This window comes from Chiloscyllium plagiosum, chromosome 3, assembly GCF_004010195.1.
Source record: "Chiloscyllium plagiosum isolate BGI_BamShark_2017 chromosome 3, ASM401019v2, whole genome shotgun sequence".
Taxonomy (NCBI): Eukaryota; Metazoa; Chordata; class Chondrichthyes; order Orectolobiformes; family Hemiscylliidae; genus Chiloscyllium; species Chiloscyllium plagiosum.
The window spans coordinates 69,915,798-69,932,434 of NC_057712.1; the positions used below are offsets into that span (position 1 = coordinate 69,915,798).

Below are 16,637 nucleotides of genomic sequence, written 5' to 3' on the forward strand. Positions count from 1 at the left end.
CATGCTGAGACAATGGGTCGGCCAGGGTGTCAGTGGGGCTGGAGCATGCTGAGACAGGTAGGTAGAGATGAGTTCAGTGGGGCAGGAGCATGCTGAGACAATGGGTCGGCCAGGGTGTCAGTGGGGCAAGAGCATGCTGAGACAATGGGTCAGCCAGGGTGTCAGTGGGGCAGGAGCATGCTGAGACAATGGGTCGGCCAGGGTGTCAGTGGGGCTGGAGCATGCTGAGACAATGGGTCAGCCAGGGTGTCAGTGGGGCAGGAGCATGCTGAGACAATGGGTCGGCCAGGGTGTCAGTGGGGCTGGAGCATGCTAAGACAATGGGTCGGCCAAGGTGTCAGTGGGGAACTATGATGTTATTGCCATCATAGAGAATTGGTTGAAGGAGGGAAAAGATGGGCAATTTAACATTCCACAATATAGGATGTTTAGGCAGGACAGAGGAGCGTGCAAAAGTGGAGGTGGTGCAATATTAATACTAAGGGAGTCAGTTGCTGCAGTAAGGAGGGATGATGTCTTAAAGTTGTAGATGAAGGATGTGGTTGTACTGGAGGGGATTCACCAGGATGCTGTCCACGATGGAGCATTTCAGTTAGGAGGAGAGGCTGGATAACCTCAGGTTGGTTGTTTTATTTGGAGCAGAGGAGGTTGAGGAAGGGCGTGATTGAGGTATATAAGATTATGGGAGGCAGGGATAGGGTAGACATAAAGCAGCTGTACCCTCTAGTTGAAGGGACAATAACAAGGGGGGCATAATTTTAAAGTGAAAGTCAAGATGTTTAGAGGGGTTTTGAGGAAAAACCATTTTTACCGAGAGGGTAGTAGGATTCTGGAATGCACTGCCTGGGATGATAGTCGAGGTGGGAAACCTCATAAACTTGAGAAAGTACTTGGATGAACACTTTAAGTGTCATCATATTCAAGGCTATGGGCCATTACAGGAAAGTGGGATGTGTATAGGTAATAGTATATTTTTAGTGGCACAGACTCAATGGGCCAAAGGGCCTTTTCTGTACTGTATGATTCTATGATGTGCATATGTTACAATCATAGGACCAGCATTGCAATTTTGAAGCATTAAAAGATGCCGAATGCAGCGTGCACTCCTTTTCCATTTGTTCAAGGCAATGAGCAGCCTGTAATCTTTGAAGGGAGCTTTGGTGGCTGCACTGTAGAATGGTCAGCTCACCTACATAGACGGTCACTGCCGATCTGCTTGTTTTGTGCTATGTAACTTCGCTTGGCCTCCTTGTTTACATTAATGAACAGGAGTAGGAATTGAACCTATTCTACCATTCAGTTAGATTATGGCTTAATTATCCTAATTCCATCCACCCGACTTGATTCTGTAAGTTTAATATGATGATAACAAGAATCTATCAGTCTTTCAAACACTCAACTTCAATATTTCCTTTGGGAAAGAGACTTGCAGATTGTTTTTTGACATCCCTAAATGGCTTAGTTCTAACTTTAAGGTTATGCTCCCTGGTTCTGGATTCTGCCATTCAAAAGGAAATAGTATCCATGATACAAAATGCTTCCGATATTTTCAAATTTAGTTAAATCACCCCTTAATCTTGTATACCCAAGGAAATATAAGAACTAGTCTGCACAACCTATGGAAATTGGCAAGATAATATAATTCTATTAGCCTCTATTACTTTGGTGAATCTGCATTGAACCCTCTCCTGTATCCTTGCTGTGATGTAATGTCTAGAATCTTCTTTTTCAGCCACATTTCCTGTTTTTTTTTGGTCAGATGTCAAATGATTTCTAATAGACAAATGGTTGGCTTACTTTGCAGCCAACTTTGCAATAACTGATGTTGTGGTCTCCAGATCTTTGATTTCTGAATGGTTGCTTCATCACAGCCAGATAGAGCACAAGCAGCCAGTTTGCTTTGTACTCTGTTCATGGGTGCTTTGAGATATCTGGTCTCAACCTCATGCAATGGTTAATCTGTTTCATTGAGACTACAGGTGGATTAGTTGTGTACATCTCACTGATTGAGAAATTACTTTCTGATGAAAGATCATCGATCTGAAATGTTATCCCTTTTTCTCTCCACCAATGCTGTCTGAGTTGAATTTTTGTAGCTGCCTTTATACTATATGAAAGATTGCATTCCTAGCCAAGTAACAAGATTCTTAAATCATTTGGAATTTTTAATGGAAATCTGTCCCTTAAATTACATGGCAACCCCACCCTCTAATAATCTGTTGCAGTTTCACTTTCTAACCAAATGAACTTTGTGACAATGAACTAGATATTATTTTCACAGCTTCAGATATTGCGTGATAAATATCATTGTTCTAATGTATCTAAAGATTATATTTTTGCTAGGATTGGCTTGAGAATAAATCAGAACATCACAGATGAGTTCACTCTAATCAGTCATAGAAGCCAGCTAACCATTCAGATGCCTAATTAAAGCTGTCAATATCCTTGTCATAGAAATCATGGAAATTGTAGAAATTTATAACACAAAGAGAAGCCATTGCCCGGTCGTGCCCATGTCAAATGACAAAAAGCTAGTCGGTATATCACACCATCCTGGACCAGTCTGTAGCCTGGCTCCTTTTATAAAATTCAGAATACTACTGAGCAAAATCCATTACCAGTCCTTTTATTTCTCCTGATATTCAGAAATTCAAACCCATGATGGATGCTTAGACAGATTTACCAATTGAATGGAGAGATTTAAATACATTTGCTGGTGTTTTGGGTTTAGTGGGCCTGTAAATCAGTTGGCACATTAACACAGCCTGTGGATCAGCAGCAGGGATATGCTGGCAATGGATAGTGGTGTTGTATCTGCTAATAGTAACACACCTGCACCATCTACTCACCGCCTTCTATGAATTAAAAGAGAAAAAGATTGCTTGAAATAATCAGCAGGTCTGACAGAATCTATGGAGAGATAAACAGAGTTAATGTTACAGACCTGCATAATTGAAATATGTTTTAGGATATTCTATTCCCCAGATCAAAAGAAACATTGGTCTTCCTAATCAGATGTGACCCTGTGCCTCAGGCACCCACACATTATTTAAATTGAGAAATTTTCCCTTTGACACTGAGTACATTAAGCTGAAGACAGGCTGTCCCATTGTTAGCGTGTTGTTGTTCAATCCCAAATTGCGTGAAGTAAAAATAAGAAATCAAGTCAAGAAAAATAATAGTACAAGGAAAATTGAAATATCTTTAAGTACATTTCCAGGTGTTCACTCTGTTTCACATGTTGGGTGCAGGCACTAATCAGTTAACTTTGCATTTTAATGAAGCTGCGAAACGTTTTTGGTCATGCTGCTGAAAGTATTAAATGGGATGATAATCGCTTTTTGCTCTCAAAGTTATTCATCTATACTCAATGTTAGACCGTCTTGAGACATAATTTTGATATTAAAGCACTTATTTTCTAAGGGCTATCTTATATTTAATATACGTGATGTTATTTCCCATTATTTCATGTCACATCTTTTAAGATGAACTGTTCTGTAACAATTTGATACCTCTATTCCTTATTTTTTGTGGGGACTAAAATTTAAGCACATATTTGAAATCCAAAATTACCTTTGATCCCTTGCCTGGCACCTTTGCACTTTGGAGCACATAAGCAAACGTTTTGCTGGATGCTGCAACACCTGACTCACCAAGAGAATAATGCGACGTACATTTCTGATAGTGCAAGGTGTGACTTTCTATCCTCAACTGTTACTTTCTGAATGAGAAAAAAAGGACATAATCATAACCCAACTTAAACTAATGTCTAACTAACAAATATATATCCTTAATATGGGCGGCACGGTGGCACAGTGGTTAGCACTGCTGCCTCACAGCGCCTGAGACCCGGGTTCAATTCCCGCCTCAGGTGACTAACTGTGTGGAGTTTGCATGTTCTCCCCGTGTCTGCGTGGGTTTCCTCCGGGTGCTCTGGTTTCCTCCCACAGTCCAAAGATGTGCAGGTCAGGTGAATTGGCCATTCTAAATTGCCCGTAGTGTTAGGTAAGGGGTAAGTGTAGGGGCATGGGTGGGTTGCGCTTCGGCGGGTCAGTGTGGACTTGTTGGGCCGAAGGGCCTGTTTCCACGCTGTAATCTAATCTAATCTAATCTTAATAGTTTGGCAGGAAAACCAGTCAGCAATATATTAGAAACCGAAAGAACTACAGATGCCGTAAATTAGAAATGAAAACAGAAATTGCTGGAAAAGCTCAGCACCTGTGAAGTGAAATTGGAGTTAATGTTTCAACTCAAGTGATCCTTCCTCAGAATAGTTGACTGTCTGTGGTTAGCTATTTTAACCCTATAGGGCAGAGATTACAGATCAAATTTTCTATTACCAGCAGTGTCTGGTTGTCTCTGGTCATCCCTGAATCCTGATGTTTCCAGTACATGCTCTAAATTTCAAATGGGTTGGGGTGGGCCAGGGTTGATCCTGAAATGGAGGAGTTGGTGAACTGAGGGATTGGGGAATTTAGTTTGCCATTAATCTCCTTCAGCAAGTGCTGGAGAAAGTGAACAGGTCTGGTAGCATCTGTGCAGAGAGAAAAAGTTCACAATTCAAATGCAATGACAATTCTTCAGAGCTTCCTTTAGGTCTTTGTTAACAGGTCGTTGAGGGTGAGGACAAAATTTACAATTGGAAAACATCAGTGAACTCAAACAGTCTGCTGCATATGAGTACACTGCTGTTGAATTTATTCAAGCTGAAGTGAAAATTTTCTTTTAACCCAGTAAAAATTCTTGGGATGGGGGTGGTGGGGATTTGTGCCAGATCCAGCATATCGCTAGTCATTACTATCTGAGCACTTCTTGGTGTATTGAGAATGGAGCTGTGCAGCACGACGATGATAGATTCAATAATTACTACTACCTGCCTTTGCTGTCTGTGCTATTCAGGTAGATTCTGCCTCAGTTATGCTTAGCACCACTAATTTGATGTCAAGTTTATTTCTAACCCAATCAGAGGATTTATATTTAAAATGGGTCAAGGTCCAGAAATGATCAGGGCTTTGGGGATCCTGACCTTGATTTAAAAATCCAGTTCCTTCTCCCTGTGTTCTCTGTGACCAATTTCATTTCTTGTTAGACTCACCAAAATATAAAGATTTTTCTGAGGTATTCACATTGCATCAAAGTCAAACATGGCTTTTGAAGTATGATTGTTTGATAATGTCAGTTCAATTTTATGACTGTTGAGTTCCAGCGAGATATACCTGGAAAGTGTTATTCTCTATCACAGTTTGGTTTATCTTGCAAAATCAAGATTCTGACTGCAGCTTTTAGCAGATTACTTGATTGTAAACCTTTTAACCTTGCATAAAATGCTCTATAAAATTTGCCGAAGTACTTCAGTAAAGTTTCTCAAATTTGTATTCTTCCAATATGGTCCACTTATAAAATGACTTTGCTTTATAGTTTTTTTTCTTCTTTTATGTTAGTGGGGTGTTGCCCAAGGCTAAACCTTACCGTATTTTGGCAAAGTATCATTATTGCCAAGTTTCATGGAGGATTTCTCTCCACAGGGTCTATCGATCTTTCTCATATGATTGTTCAAACCTGCCTCATTAACTATCCCGCCACTCACCATAGCCAGAAGGACTTGATAATGCCAGGATATCCTGGAATAGACTGTCATCCCTTGCGCTGGCACGATCTTTGAACCCTGGCTATGCAATCAATCAAATATTGGCATTCCAGAGTAGCCCTTCACTGTCAATATAGTGCCATATCAGCCACAAAGCAATCACTTCTCAAGACACCCAGGTGGTGTGGCTGACACTTCCTTGTACATACCTTGCACATTCCCAGACCTATGGCTATTTTAGCAGCAGGTCACACAATACATTGGTCCTTAGCCACATGCCTCCTTTCAACCCTCTGTAAATCAAAGCTGTTGTTTCCTCAGTGCCCACTTTAGCTCAGTTCTGTGGCTATCACATACTTGGAAGTCTTCAAAACAAATAGAAACCTTTATTTACAAACAGCAAAAGCAAACAGAAAACAACTACAGATGAACTACTTGTATATATTTTGCAGTAAATGCTGAGCTCAGCTTCTAGACAATGAAATCCTGTTTAGTTTGCAGCACTCAGTGCAGCTGCACTCTGTCATGCATAAAGTGATAATCCTGCTCCTCAATGACCTCCTCCTTGGAAGACTGCTCCTGCTCTCCCAGTTTCTCAAAATCCATTACATCCCCTCGATGCCTGCTGCAGTTGCACAGAGTACAGCATGTTAGGAGTACAACACTCTCTGTTTGGTGTGCATAGCAGATCTCCACCAGACTGATTCAAGCAACAGAAACTTATCTTCAGCAAGACTTTCATCTGTCCCATCATGACCTTGGTTGAAGAATGGGCTGCACTGTATCTATGCTGCACCTCAGTTAGATTGTGGTGCAATGGTGTCACCAATCATTGTTACAGTGGCTAACTGTTGTTCCCAGTAACCAGACTTACAAGGCACCTGGACTTGAACAAGTACAATAGGAGCATACAATATCAGTGAAGGAGGAAACATGGCAGCACCCAGGGCACCAGACATAACCTCCTAAGAAGTAGAATTGGCAATGACTGATCATTTGCCGTGAACTATTGATGAGATGACCCTGTCAGTACAATGTGTGTACAATCAATGGAAGCCTGCAACTGGGGAAGCCAGCTTTGTTTACAAATCCTACTGCCCAGGCCACGTTACAGGGCAGCATTCACCTTGTCATAGAGAAACGAGATGAACCTTGTGAGCTGGCACAGATGCATCAGTCACTGTCTTGATACACCAGTTGGTGGGAATTTAGAAATTTAACACAGGCGGCTCCTTGTGGCTTCCTGGAAGGAGCTAACCACATTAAAGTTCAAGGCAGCATCACCTTCACATCCACTGGAATAGGATGGCCTCCTACTCCCTCAGGTCACAAGTCCAACTCCAGTACACAACATAGTTCAGTCAGTGTCCTGGGGTCATCCTCAATCTGCACTGACACTGTATCTTGCTCATCCAGGGGAAATAGAATTGAGGGCTATAGACTCACGCCCTCTTGTACATCGTAACCTGTCCATGAAGTAGAGGCTGTTCGGTTTCTGCAGCTGGTTGCATGCATCTGATTCTCCTCCATCTCCCTGCACCATCATTTCATCACAACAACTGTGATGATCACCCATTCTATAGCTAGCTCCCTCGCTCACACTCCAGTCACCCTCTGTTAGGAACATAAAGAGCAGACAGATTCTGAGCAACAAGAACAGTCAACAGTCCAAAGATGTGCAGCTTAGGTGGACTAGCCAAGGTAAATTGCCCATTGTGTTCAGGGATGCGCAGGTTAAGTCTGTTAACCATGGGAAAAATGCAAGGGATAGGGTCTGGGTGGGCTTCTCTTTGGAGAGTTGGTGTGGACTTGTTGGACCCAGTTGGCCTGTTTCCATGCTGTAGGGATTCTATGGTACACAACAGTTCCATCCCTTATAAACATACTTCTCTATATAGTGAGAGATGGAGTATTCTGGAAAGGAGAATTATGTACTTGACACTTAAGTACATAAGTACTTGACATAGGACCTTATTTTGATGAGTGCTCCAAAGATCAAGTGTTGCATGTACACTGAACCTCCTTTCCTCCCAGCTCCACACCATTGCAAGTAAAGAGTCTTTCATTATTCTCACAGTTCAGGCAGAGAGGGGATTGGTTCAATGTGCCTTTGCACACTAGAGAGCTTATATTAGCTATGTGCATTGTGGTTTGCAGGCTCCAATTTTAATGTCAGCTCTGATTACTTCTGTACAAAGCTGTCAATCTGCAATTAACAAGGTCCAATGATATAGTCACCATTGCTTGTGACCAGCTTTGGCACCCTACATACGTGTACACACGTGTTCCTGTGTACAAAGACATGATTGCAAATGATGTGAACTGCAACTCTGCAGGTTCATGATTGATGTAATTGCTCCTTGAAGGCCCTCATATCACACAGAAGTGGAGTTCACATTATCAGCCTGACAAGCCACACCCACTTTCGTGATGACTCCAGCTACTTTACATTTGCAAGTCACTTTTAACTATCATCAGATCATGGAAGGAAATGCAGATCACACTGGACCTGGATAACCAGGGTCTGCTTGCTCATCAGGTTCCCCCAATCCCTTGGACCTCCTTCTACCTAGCATTCCCCAGATAACCCATCATGACTGAACAACAACATGTTCCCATGTCCCACCCTGAGTTCAACTGTCATCCTTACCCCTTCCTGAGCCACATCTTAACAATTTGGTAATGCCAATTTGGCCTCTATTCCTGATGAAGGGCTTTTGCCTGAAACGTCGATTTTCCTGCTCCTCCTTTTCCAGCACCACTCTGACCATATCATTAGACCTCTGGTTTCCAGTATTTGCAGTCCTCACTTTTGCCAATTTGGTAATACCCACCATTGTATTGCACTGTTGCTCTGTTGAGGCCAGCAGCATCCCGTGCTCTCCTATGCACAACCAATCCCTCTCCTCCCCTCTGATATATCATGACTGCCATTTCCTTGTCCTTTCTGCATCCCATGCTTTTGCCCACCACCTCCGTGATATGCTCCACCCTGCTAATTCCATTAATATGTAGCACTAACTGTGGCTCACTCCCCAGGCTGTAATGAAATGGACCCTGAAACTATGACTGCCCCAAGCAGAAGACTAACCATACCTAAGCCCATGGACTGTGAGCACGCTTTGTTCTTGACTGATTATACCAGCATCACGTGACTGACAGCAGCACCTCCTTGACTTTGAGACCAGATCATTTGGTTGATACATCTGGTAGGATTCAGAAGATGCTGTCAAAGGAACTTTGCTGTGCTGTGGCAGTGTATCTTGTAGAAGATATATATTGCTGCCACAGTGCACTGCTGGTGGAGGGAGTGAATGTTAATGGAAAGTGGCCAGTTGAATGGGCTGATATGTTTTATATGTTGTCGAGTTTGTTAAGGGTTATTGAAAATACGCTCATCCAGGTAAGTGGGGCATATTCCATAGCACTCTTGACTTGTGCTGTGTGGATGTTGGACAGGCTTTATTAAGTCAGTGGAGTTAACAATAGTAATACTATTGAACATCAAGGAAAGATGCTTACATTCTCTCATATTTAAACTGGTACTTGAGTATCATTAATACTGCTTGAGACTTAGGGTGTGTCCAAGTCTGGCTGCAAATGGACATAGGCTATGTCAATATGTGAAGAGTCAGGAATGATGCTGACTATAGTGCAATCATCAATGAACCATTTCTGACCTTATGATGGAAGAAAGGTCATTGATGAAGCAGCTGAAGATAGTTTAATCCTGAGGAACTCCTTCAAAGATGTCCTGACACTGAGATGATCACCATTGAATAACCAAAATCATCATCTTTTGTACTAGGTATGATTTCAAACAGTGAAGCATTCTCCTCCATGTTTCCTGTTGAATCCAATTTCTTCTAAGACTCCTTCTTGCCATACTTGGTCAAATGATACCTACTGCTGGTAATATGCCTCAATAAATATGTCAACAATTCATTGGAGATGCATTTCCACTCAACATGTACTGAACCACCCTCAGCATTTTGTAGCTCAGTGATTGAAATTGGGTGGTCTAATTTTATGTTTGCCTTGATAACTTCTAGACTGTCAGTTGAATATGTCTGATTTAGTTCTATTGTATTGTGTCCATTAAAATCCTCAATCCACCTTAATACCCTAATGCCATGAGCCCTAATGTTGTGTAGTAATCTCTTATGTGACATGTCGTTAAACAATTGCTGGAAATGCAAAAATCTCCATTGTCTTCCTCTTATCCATCCTACCAGATATATCCTTAAAGTCTAACTATTTCTTCAAATATGATTACCGTTTCATTAATCTCTGTTGACTCTACATAATCATACAATGATTTTCTAAGTTCTCTGTTGCCACATCCCTAATAAGAGATTTTAGCATTTTTCCTGCTAATAAGATTGGTGAACTGACCCCGTGGTTCCCAATCTTCTGTCTCCTCCTTTATTAAATAGCAGAGACATTTTAATTATCTTCCAATACTAAGGAACACTTTTAGAATGTGATGAATTCTGAAAGATAAAATCATTGGATTTAATGGATAGTGCATCCATTATCTCTGCAGCTACCTTATGTCTCATGCTAGTTTACTCTCTTATTTTCTGTCCTGTTCCCTTATAATGGAATTATCTTGGAATTCTTTACTTTTTCAGCTTATCACTAGCCCAAATTAGTGGAGTTTTAGCAGAACTTCTAAATGCATTTTTGGCAATGTGACTTGCAACACTACTCAATATTGATTAGCACCACATAATTTAATATTTGGATTGTGACCTGTGCTTAAACAGTACTTTATCACTTCTGCCAGAAATAGCCCAAAGCACTTCACAGACAATTAGCTGATTTGAAAATGCTGTTATGTTTTATAGCAGGTGCAGTAATCACTTTGCATACAGCAAAATTCTGCAGCAATGAATTAAGTGAAAGTCAAACTATTGTGACAATGTTGGATAAGCGAAGTTACGAGGAGAACTCTACTGTAATAAAACAAAGAACTGAAGTTGCTGGAAATCTGAAACAAAAACAGAAGTTACTGGAGAAACTCAGCAAGGTCCACGGTCTCTGAACCTGAAACATTAACTCTGCTTTCTCTTCACAGATGCTGCAAGACCTGCTGAGTTTCTCCAACAATTTCTGACATTGTGAGAGAAGTCTTTGTTGTTCTTTGAATAGTTACAACTGCTCAACATTTTCAATATCCATAAACACGTGAAAAGCGACTCAGGTTAATGCCTTGTCTGAAGGACAAAGTCTAATATGTTTATGATAAATGTATTATCATTTAGGATTCAGACTTTAAAGTAGGGTCAGATGTGTGATTTTAGTTCTGTGAAGGTAGTTTCTTTGAAAAGGTCAGATAGTCATTTAGATCAGTGTCCTCAATGCAACATTTTCAAGAGACAAGTGACTTCAGGCTTACTCTTCAGACTGAATTCGAGCCCTGACTTTTCTTCAATTGATGGAAGGAATTAAATGAGATTGAATCAAGAAACTATTTAGTCATAGAGTCATAGAGATGTACAGCATGGAAACAGACCCTTTGGTCCAACTTGTTCATGACAACCAGATATCCTAATCTAGTCCTACTTGCCAGCACTTTGCCCATATCCCTACAAACCCTTACTATTCATATATGTATCCAGATTTCTTTTAAATGTTGTAATTGAAGCCTACACCACTTCCTCTGGCAGCTCATTCATGCACCACCCTTTGTGTAAGAACGTTGCCCCTTAGATCCCTTTTAAATCTTTGCCCTCTCACCCTAAACCTATGACCACTAGTTCTGGACTTGCACACCCCAGGGTAAGGACTTTGTCTATTTACTCTATCCATGCCCCTCATGATGTTATAAACTTCCATAAGGCCACCCTCAGCCTCCAACGCTCCATGGAAAACAGCCCAGTCTATTCAGCTTCTCTGTATAGCTCAAACCCTCCACTCTGGCAACATCCTTGTAAATGTTTTCTGAACCTTTCAAGTTTCACAACATTCTTCCCATAGGAGGGAGACCAGAATTGCACACAATATTACAAAAGTGATCTAACCAATGTCCTGTACAGCCGCAATATGACCTCCCAACTCCTATACTCAATGCTCTGACCAATAAAGGAAAGCATACCAAATGCCTTCTTCACTATCCTCTCTACCTGTGACGCTACGTTCAAGGAACTGTGAACCTGCACTCCAAGGTCTCTTTGTTCAGCAACATTCCCCAGGACCTTACCATTAAGTGTATAAGTTCTGCCCTCATTTGCCTTTCCAAAATGCCGCATCTCACATTTATCTAAATTAAACTCCATCTGCCACTCCTGATCATGGTCCATTTGTATGGCGAGGTAATCTCCTTCGCTGTCCACTAAACCTCCAATCTTGATGTTATCTGCAAATTTACTAATGATACCTCTTATGTTCAGATCCAAATCATTTATATAAATTATGAAACACAGTGGACCTAGCAGCGATCCTTGTGGCACACCAGTGGTCACATTGGTTGAGTTCCAGGAACAGCCAGTCATTGAACAATAGATAAAAAAAGGAACAAAGGAGGATTTCATACCGCTTCCAAGGCTTAGGGAATAAGGACTGGAAGGTAGAATGCATTGTGATTAGTTTTGTTGTATAAGTATACTTTTTAATACTGACAACAGGATGGAAATCTGTGACAAAACAGATTGGCAGAAATGCTTTTCATTGCTATCGACACTGAAGAGATTTCAGATTGCAATTCAGGTAATGAGAGAGCTAATAAGCTGGATATCCCGGGTATTCTCATTGATGAATGTTCAGCTGTTGGAATTCAGAGCTGCAACACAGAGTCAAATCTGATTTAAAATACTGAAAACATGCAAGTTCAGATCCTATATTTCATTTCTTTATATCCTGAGAAAGAATCACCAGTAGAAATGACAGAGATCACATCAAGCAAGAAGCAATCGTCATGTAGTACAACTGAAAAAATTAGCATATTTGTTTTGCCAATACCACAGTCATTGAGAGTGAATTAAAGCATTCAAGTTGACCAACACAGACTGTCCAGCACAGATTGAAGATGTGCATACAGTCCCATGGAAGCTGCCATTTAGATGGGATGACCAATTTCCACAGGCCACAGATCCAGGATACTGTCAAATTGAGAAAATTACCTGGCCTAAAGAGCCAGAATACTGCAAACAAAAATAAAATGTTTCAATTGAACTGCTGCCCTCACTGAAGGAACTTGATGAAATTAAGGGTCTTCTGGAGACTGGAATGGAACAATTGCCCATTTTAGCAGGGAAGACATCCTCCATTGAGGAAATTTATGAGATTTAACATCTCCCAGATGTGGCAATGGAACAGTTGCCTGTTTTAGAAGGAAAGAAATCCTCATAGAGGGAAATTCAAGGAATAAAAGATCTTTCAATTAAAAGGAACTTGCACCTCACACTGTTAAGAATAGCATCAACGTCAATAAGTTTCAACCTAGAAATTGTTCTGGCAAAGTAGGAAAATATCCAGATCTGGAGACATTTTGGTGGAGGTGGGCTGGAAGGAGTTGGGTTTATGATAAATGCAATTATTAAAAGACAAATAAATATCTAATGATAATGGGAAAAAAGATGGGGGAGATGTTGTATTCAGAGGAAGAGATCTGCAATTTGTTTCAGATAAGCTTCTCATTAGACTACCATGTGCTTTCTTATTACACACCAGACCCTATTTTACAGTGTGTGGCATCAAGGAGCTCTTGTAAAATTGAAATCAATAAAAATGGGGGCAAAACTCCCACTATAAGGATGAGTTTTTTTTTGAAGGCTGAGCCACGCAGCCCCAGGCAACTACTACAGAAGTTCCCTTAGGACAATGTCCCAGGAAAAAATCATAGCAGCTGCTTCATCACTGACATTTCCCCCATCATAACAAAGGGAAGGGGGCTGTTGTTTGCTCGTAATTGCAGTGTTTGATTTTCTTGCAATTCCTCAGATAGTGAAGCTGTTCAGGCCTGCATGCAGAACATCCTTGAAAGCATCAACCTTGGGGTGATAGTGGCAAGTACTGTCCACAAAACAGAAGAAATTCTCAGCATCTCTCTTTGACATTCAATGTGATTACCATCACTAAGTCTCCCGGTATCAATATCTTGGAAATTATCATTGACCCGAAACATTATGCATCAGCCAAATAAATGCTGCGGCTACAAGTACAAATTGAAGGCTGGATATTCAGTAGCGAATAACTCACCTCTTGACTCTCTAAAGCTGGTCCATCATCCACAAGGTGCAAGAAGTTGGTTGGAATATTCTTTCTTCAATTGTATAGATGAGTGCAGCTCAGACAGCACTCAAGCAATTTGGCAGCATCCAGGGCAAGTCAAACTGCTTAACTGATACTTCATTTATCATCTTAAATAATGGCACTGTCCACCACTAGCACACATTAATAATCGTGTGCACAGGTAGGGTCAGCAACTCACCAAGACTTCTTGTGAGATATGAGAGCTTAGAAAGACAAAGGTCCACCTTTTGGTTCCTGTCCAACCTGATTTGAAGGTAATACCTTTCCTTATTGATCACTGGGTCAAAATCATGAGCAGATTAGGTGGAGCTAATCTTGCAACCATCACCTGCAAAGACTCACTGTAATAATAGAAGTGAAGAAGTTACTCAGAGTTATAATATTAATAATATCAGTAATTACATTTGACCTTTGCATATGATCTTGTAATTATGTAGCTACAAGGTTCGGTTTTCTCCGATAGTTGAATGATGTGGACTTACCATGATGTCACCGAAGAGGTGTTTGATCAATCTTTGGCCAAACTCCCCCTAAGTATGAACTCTATGAAGGTGTTTCAATGCTTTGGCTCAAGCCTTTGCTTCTTATTAGTTTGGCTGACCATGAAATACTGCTTCAGATTTGCCAGTTAATAATAAGTAACCGTTTGGTGTATTCTACAAGCCACTCAGATTTGTCCCCTTACAAGTGTGTAGAACTTTAAGCCACAAGATTTGGGTCTGTGGTGTGCCTTGTGTTCCAGTTGCACCCCAATTTCCCTAACATCAGCAGTTCCACACCTTACCTCTAATGCTAATCATTGGAGCAGCCTCTTGGTCATAATGCTAAAGTAAAAGCCACTATGAAACAATAATTCAAAACTTTATCAAACAAGCTATATATTAGTCCACACAAAACTCCACTAATTATCCTTGTGTATTCTCTTAATACTGACCTTCCATATGTTTTTGCCTGGTCTGGTCTTCCTCGATAGTGCTATTGTCAGCCTTCTCCTTCCTTTCCAATTCTTGCTTCTGACAAGTCAGGTTGCAATATTTGGGTATCTGTAATAATAAAAAAAAGTAGTGTGGATGAAGGTAAACATAAGGTGTGTCCTTAATGTAATCTCAATCTGCAGCTTGTTTACCAGGAGAGATTTTGGGATAAAAGGAATGTAGGATGTGAAAAGGATGGTTGGATGTGAAAATGCTACCATTTTCAGTTTTAACCAAGCCTGGTCATGGACCCAGCCTAATGAAGAGCATATGCTTGAAACGTCAACTCTACTGCTCCTTGGATGCTGCCTGACTGGCTATACGTTTCCATCACCACACTTTTTGACTCTGATCTCCAGCATCTGCAATCCTCACTTTCTCCATGGACCCAGTCATGGCAGCTTGAATAATGGTGAGCTTCAGTAATGGTGAGCACTAACATTTATCTGGGGTTGAGGACATGCTATGTGTGTGTCCTTTGCAGATTTCTTCCTGCTGTCTTCAGTTGCACACCATCTTGGGCAGTGCAAAAGATAAAGATTGTGTCAGCAAGTCTGATGCCTCATTTTAGATTTGCAGCTGGCATGATTAAATAGTTGTCATTGGAAAGTGAAGCTCTAATGTTTGTTTTGAGCCCTAGCTGATAGAAAGTTGACTGAGGTAATGGTGTGAATGGAACATTGCTTCACTCGTAAGTGTATGACATTTGAGGATGAGTTAAATGACCATGGGCCTCAACTTCAGCATGCAGCCAATCAGCAGGGCATTTCACATTAGGCTGCATGCTGCCATCATTTAAATAAGAAAGGAGCACAAAAATTGTATGCTGTTTGCAGGCATGAGCACAAATGAATATACATCTTATTTGTTTGTAGTTGCTATCAAACTTTGCTCCCAAAATATCATGAATAACAGTCATACGCTTTCACTGAACAGCACACTTTTATATCTTCATATTGGTTCTCACAACCTATTGAATTCTGCCATGTTAGTATTGATGGGGGCGGGGGCGGGGAGGAGGGTGCATTGTCTTATTTCATATTTAATTCTATTTAATATGTTGTGCTGTCCGCACTTGGAGAAATGTGTAGAGTGTCGGTCCCCTGATTTTAAAAAAAGGATATAATTGTATTAAAAGCAGTTCAGAGAAAATTTCATCAATTTCTAGGATTCAAGAAGCATCTTATCAGGACATATCAGAACAGACTGGGCCTGTATCCAGTGGAAGTTAGAAGTAGGAGAGATATTTTTAATGAAGTATAAGATCGAGAGGACTTAACAGGGTGGATACTGAGGTGTTCCCCATTGTGGTGGACACTAGAACGGGAGGTTCTTAAAAATAAGTGATCTGACATTTATAATGCAGTTTAGAATATGTTGCTTTCTCTCAGATGGCTGTGAATCCATCACATTGTCTTCCCAGACAGTGATGGAGATGGGATCATTGAATTTTTTAAAGAGAAACATAGATTTTGATCAAAACGTGTAGTGCTGGAAAAGCACAGCAGGTCAGGCAGCATCCGGGGGACAGGAGAATCGATCTTCTGGGCATAAACCCTAGAAACATTTTGGATTAACAAAGGAGCTTAAAGGCATTAGGGAGGCAGGAAAGTGGAGTTGAGACAACAATTGTGTAATCCATAACCTTACTGAATGGAGGAGAAGGTTCAAAGGGCTGAATGGTCTTAATCCTGCTCCTAAATTATATTTTTATACCAAACTCATTTATATGCATTTTACTTGCACCAGTTGGGTTTGAATGCTTATTAGCATCATAACATTATTCAATGTAAAATATAAAATAGAGAAAGTACTAATAT

At 40.7% G+C, this 16,637-nt stretch overlaps 1 protein-coding gene across 31 annotated transcripts in view; it reads left to right on the forward strand.

Moving 5' to 3' along the window:
* Positions 1 to 16,637, forward strand: part of LOC122544790 (neurofilament heavy polypeptide-like) — a 196,001-nt gene that overhangs the window by 12,960 nt on the left and 166,404 nt on the right. The window lies entirely within an intron of this gene.